Genomic DNA, 6,000 nt, shown 5'->3' on the forward strand with positions numbered 1-6,000 from the left:
AAAAAAAGAACTCAAGAAGTATAACTGTCTGATAACTGACTCAAGGAGCAAAGACACTTACATACTTCAACCAGTTCTGAAAACATCAAAGTCTAAGCACAGTGGAGTTTCTGCTATTGCGCCAGGGTTAAGAATCTGACTGCAGTGGCTCAGGCCACTGTAGAAGTGTGGGTTCAATCCCTTGCCCAGTGCAGTGGTTCAAAATAAAGAATGTGGCCTTGCCACAGCTGTGGCTCAGATTCAATCCCTTGTCCAAGAACTTCCATATGCTGCAAGTGTAGCCATTAAAAAAAAATTAAAAATTAAAAAAATGAAAAGGAGTTCCTGTCGTGGTGCAGCGGAAACAAATCTGACTAGGAACCATGAGTTGCAGGTTCAATCCCTGGCTTCACTCAGTGGGTTACGGATCTAGCATTGCCCTGAGCTGTGGTGCAGGTCGCAGATGCGGCTCAAATCCTGGGTTGCTGTGGTTGCGGTGTAGGGAGGCCAGAAGCTGTAGCTCCAACTGGACCCCTAGACAGGGAACCTCCGTATGCCACAGGTGCAGCCCTAAAAAGCTAAAAAAAAAAAAAAGAGAGAGAGAGAGGGAGGACAAAAAAAAAAAAAAAAGAAATATCACACATGGTTCTAGCTCCCCAAGGTTGCACAATCTAGCATATTATGCTGCTCTTGGCAATGGTGACTTACTTCTGCCTTGCTTGAATCTTACTTAATCATATTTTCTCTTTATTTTTTCCACCAAACTACAAACCCTTGGAAGGAAATGCAGTCCATGCAGTCATTCACGCTTGCGGGTAGCCATGTTGAAGATGATATAGATTTGTGTAGTTAAGAGATGTCAGGAAGGGAGTTCCTGTACAGCAAAGTAGGTTAAAGACCTGGTGTTGTCACTGCCGTGGCTCAGGTTGCTGCTGTGGCGCAGTAGTTCTCCTGGCCCAGGAACTTTCATATGCTGCAGGTGTAGGTATGGCCATTAACAAAAAATTAAAAAAAAAAAGTATAAGCACAGTAATTGACCCAGTGTTAAAAAAAAGGGTTTTTTTTTTTTTTTTTTAAGTTTGTTACAAGCAGTGTCTTCCCTCCCCCCCCTTTTTTGGGGGGGGGGGGCGGGGTGCTTTTTAGTACCACGCATGTGGCATATGGAACTTCCCAGGCTAGGGGTAGAACTGGAGTTGTAGCTGCAGGCCTAAACCAACCGCAATAGCACCTGATCTGAACCATGTCTTGAGACCTGCACCACACCAGATCCTTAACGCAATGAGCAAGGCTAGGGATCAAGCCCTCATCCTCATGCACACTAGTCGGATTCGCTACCGCTAAGCCACAATGGGAATGCCCCCCTTTCATTATTTTTGATATATGAAAATGCCTTTGAATTTCACATAGGAAAAAAATTAGAAAAAAAACCCTATTTTTAAGGATGGATGTTTCAACCATCCATCTCTGATTAGAGTGTGCCATTAAATGTTATTAAATAGAATTTGAAAGGTATTTGGATCTTTAGCTCTTGTTACAACCTCCAGCCTTTCAAGGCCAGAAAGAGGTGCTTAAATCAATTCATTTACTGATTTACTATGAGTCCTACTGGTTCAGTTACTACCTTCTTAGAGACCAAGTGAAACTTAACAGGTTACACATGAAACAGATATTTAGATACCAACACATTTATGTCATTCCTAATACTTGGCAAAGAGTGGTTCTATGTCAAGGCTGGTCCTATGATTGCCAGCATCTATGGGAGTTTATTAGAGCAGACTCACAGCCCCACCTCAGATTAGGAGTCTAAACCTTCATTTTAACAAGATCCGAGGGGATTAGCACGCACATCAAAATTTAAGTCATTCTCTTGAACTGTTCCATTATTTAGGAATATCTATTTGAGCTTTTTTTGATTTGTTTTGAAGAAAATGAGATTTTAGGTTTCTGTTAATATGGCTTTTAACTTCTATAAAATTTTCTAGAGAGCTTTTACTCCCCAAAAGATTAAGGATCACTGCATTATTATGCCAAACAAAGATCCAATGTAATGGCAGAAAGAGCCATGTATCAGTGACTGGGCTATGGCAGCTGCTGAAAAGAAACAGCCCCATGCATAAATCACAGGATTGCTCTGGCCCCTCACATTCACTGGAGAGCTGTACCTGTACAACAGCATCCAGCAACCATGGGGCTCTTGGGGGAAAATGGGAACAGAAAGAAGGGGGAGATTAACTTCACCAGGTCATGCTCAGGGAAGTAATCTCCTCTTCTTCCCTTTAACTATAACACAAGGCCTCCACCTTTTCCCCATTCCATGACTCCTTCAGCTCTCTTTAGCCCCAACTTACTGTTCGGCAATTTCTAGATACCCTCCTTGACCTTATTTGTGTTTAACTCAACAAATCTTGGAAAAGCATACCAAAAACATTTTTGTTTCAAATAAATCTCATGATCTTCCTTGATGCACCTGCTCCCACTAAGCCACAACAGGAACTACCCTGCTCCCCCTTTTAATTCCGCCATACCAGTAATTCCACCATTCCTTGAAATTTCTGAGTCATCCTTAATACTACTAGATGATCCCCACATCCAACTGGTTACCAAGTCATGTGAGTCTGACTTCTATTTCTCTAGTCCTTTTTCATCTCAGGTCTTCATAATCTGTACATTAAGCCAAATTTAACACTTGAAGTGGGTCCATCTTCAGACCTTTTATAGACTGCTTATGTCCTATCAACATATATCATACAGATATACTTACACAAATGTATAAAATATGTACAAAGATATTAACTTAAGTGTTTCTATAGACAAACATCTGAAAACAACTTAAATACCCATAAATAGGTAATAGACAAAAATAATTTATCGTACAGCAACACGATGAAGGCATAAAAAATAATAAATCAGGAGTTCCCGCTGTTGTGCAGTGGCTTAAGGACCTGGTGTTGCTACAGCTGTGGTGTAGGTTGCATCTGTGGCTTGGATTCAACCCCTGGCCTAGGAACTTCCATGGGCCTTGGGTGTGGCTGAAAAAGAAAAAAAATAACAAAAAAGTAAAGAGAAAAATAAATATATATATCCTACACACCACCTTCCTAATGAAAAAGTTCGGAAAGTGTCACTTCTGCACTAAAAAAAAAAAATCCAATGGCTCCTCATTACAATGGTTTCTGCACAGACTTTTCAGTAGGGCACCCTGATTACTACTACTCTTTACCTCTACTCTTTCAGAACTCCAGATCAGACTCGTGGTTGCCAAAGGAGAAGGGAGGGAGTGGGATGGACTGGGAGTATGGGGTTAATGGATGCAAACTATTGCCTCTGGAATGGATAAGCAATGAGTATAGCACTGAGAACTACATCTAGTCACTTATGATGGAGCATGATGGAGGATAATGTGAGAAAAAGAATATATATATGTATGGGTGACTGGGTCACTTTGTGGCACAGTAGAAAATTGACAGAATACTGTAAACCAGCTATAAAGGAAAAAATAAAAATCATTAAAACAAAAAACAAAAATTACAGTGAAGACAAAAATAAATACTGTATATCCTACATACCACCTTTCTAACGAAAAAGTTCAGAAAGTATCACTCCAGCTCCATCACACTCTTTGACACTGTTAAGAAACAAAACTGATTTGCTGACTTACTGCCTTTCTATTTCAGGCCATTTCTCCACATACCCTAGCACTACTCAGCTTAAGTGTACTCTTTTTTTTGCCAATTTCTCAATTTCAAAATTAATGTCCTCTTCTTCTGAATCTGTTCCTCTCCTATACACTGTGGTTTACACATATTGTATGCTCCCACACTTTCCAATTCAAATATGAACTTTTGGCATGAGCATTTTACCATCTAACCTCTTACTATTATCTTACCATGTTCTTACAAATCTAAGTGCTCAGAAAACGTTTGTCTGAATGAATCCCTTTGTCAGCGACCTTAGTTTCCACCAGTGAGACCCCTCCCATCTGCCTTTCTAATCTATCCAACTCCATGGGTTCCTCTTGGCAACAGTAATGGCTTTGGAATTAGACAGTTTTGGTGCCACAACTTAGTGTGTGAGCTATAGGAAAAGCTACTCAACCTTTAAACCTCAATTCTGTCATCTGCAAAATAAAGGCTGTGAATATTCACAATGCTACTTTAATGTTAATGGCTATCACGACTCACACGTCACCTATGTAGACTACCATTATTACTTCTTTGTCCTCAAAATCTACAGTTCTACTCTGTGGTCCTGCCCAGTCACTATATCATCTTTCCAAAATTTTTTTTTTTTCTTTCTTAGCCGCCCTGCGGCATATGGAGTTCCCCGCTCAGGGATAAGATCCAAGCCGCAGTTGAGGATGGGCAACACTGGATCCTTTAACCCACCGTGCTGGGCTGGGGATTGAACCTGCGTCCAGGAGCTGCAGAGGTGCCACGGAAACCGTTGTGCCACAGTAGAAACTCCAAATCTACATTTACCTGCCTTTTCTTCCCTTTAATTCACTCTTCAATCACTTGGGAAGAGAATATATTGTCCACCATCTTACTGATATTTACTTTTTAAATTTCTTTTTTAAAAGTTCAACATATTACAAGAGATCCCTAAATCAATTGCTTTGTCTCTGGTTTCATGCTTCCTGAGCTCTCTGAAAAACCTGAATGAATGCTCAAAGTAATACTCTCCCATCTAATAAAAACCTCTTCTGTATTCTTTTCAAACGCTTCATTCAGGAAGAAAATCATAAATTCATAAAGCTGGAAGCTAAGCATCATCTCCCACTAGTTCCTCACACAGATCCTAAGGTGCAGTTACTACACCAATTTCCCATCTCCTGAATCACGCAAACCTTAAAATCCTGTTATAGTTTACATTATGGTCTCCTGGAGTTTCTCCCGCAGTTCTTACTCATCTTCAAGGCCCCAAACCCACTGCAGTGTCTGAGAAGCGTTCTCTTTCTCCCACCCCCAGATTCCACTTTAGAACTGTCTTCTTCCTCTGTGCACTTACAATACTGTATTATTATACTGTGTAAGGGCCGAGGACCGGGGACGCTGTGCTCACTTCCCTCTAGCCTCAGACACCCAGCAATAAACGCTCCTTCAAGGAAGCCTAAGAATTTTTCCTTAAGAACACCTAGCCGTCCAAGTAATCTCGTCCACCTTCTGAAGCTCTCCAGCAAGCTCGGTAACACCAAATTCCCAGAACCACACTACGGTTTAAGCACTACCACAACCCGAGGCTGAATATGAGGCCCTTCCAAGAGATGTAACCCTCCGCCCGAGAGCCAAACCAGGACTGCTGCCGGAGCCCGAGTTCTTTCGCTCCACTTAGACCGGGCCACCCCCCCTCCCATCTTTCCCTTGGAAACAGATTTGCACGAAACTAACCCACAGACCAGAAGAAATGTTTTTTAAAAATTCTGTGTGGTCTCCTTGGGCAGGAAGGGGCGTACCTGAGGGGCCCGTAGGCAGGACAGAGTGACCTTAGGGAGTGCCTGCGGGCAGGACGGGGTGACCTGAAGATCCCCGGTCGTACCTGAGGGGCCTTCGGGCCGAAGTACCTCAAAAATCTTACGCCAGGGACAGGCGGCCAGAGGTGATGCAATGTTCTGAAAGCATGAGGCGAGGAGAAGCGGGACGGTCTGCACCGGCCAATCAGAGAGCTCCGATTCACACCTATCAACAAGCGGGGCGCCAACTGGCCGCCTGGGTCCCGGGTCACGCCCACCCGACCTGCACTGCGGTGTGCTCTGGGAAAGCGGCAGTGCGACTCCCCGGACAGCTGCCAGTGAGGGGCGGCGACGTGCTTGGTGTTTCAACGCAACAAGGGCGACGGTGGTAGACAGGACCGTTTTGTGGCCTCCGGGGTGGGGACTGACTGGGGAGGGGCACTGGGAGGAGGCCGATGTTGTGCATAGTGACTGGGTGTTTTTACACTGGCGTTTGCCGTTGCCGGTCTTCACCTCACTGTATACAGAACATAAGTCAGTCTCACCAGGCGTAAACCAAATCCAATGACAGT

The 6,000-nt window shown here is 43.3% G+C and overlaps 1 protein-coding gene and 1 non-coding gene across 3 annotated transcripts in view; both read right to left on the reverse strand.

Moving 5' to 3' along the window:
* The window catches only part of IARS1 (isoleucyl-tRNA synthetase 1), a 74,382-nt gene extending 68,732 nt beyond the window's left edge, over positions 1 to 5,650 (reverse strand). The window contains exon 1 of one of the 2 annotated variants that reach the window (XM_047779279.1): positions 5,515 to 5,650. The gene's annotated coding sequence lies outside the window, so the exon portion shown is untranslated. Of the gene's footprint in view, positions 1 to 5,431 lie in introns of both variants that reach the window. The other variant, XM_047779280.1, reaches the window with a different exon arrangement.
* LOC125128562 (small nucleolar RNA SNORA84) lies at positions 2,040 to 2,171 on the reverse strand. Its single transcript, XR_007135268.1, has one exon. It is a non-coding gene; the product is annotated as a small nucleolar RNA SNORA84 (small nucleolar RNA).
* Positions 5,651 to 6,000: the final 350 nt, after the last annotated feature.

The sequence above is a fragment of the Phacochoerus africanus genome, chromosome 5 (genome assembly GCF_016906955.1).
Source record: "Phacochoerus africanus isolate WHEZ1 chromosome 5, ROS_Pafr_v1, whole genome shotgun sequence".
In the NCBI taxonomy this organism is placed as follows: domain Eukaryota; kingdom Metazoa; phylum Chordata; class Mammalia; order Artiodactyla; family Suidae; genus Phacochoerus; species Phacochoerus africanus.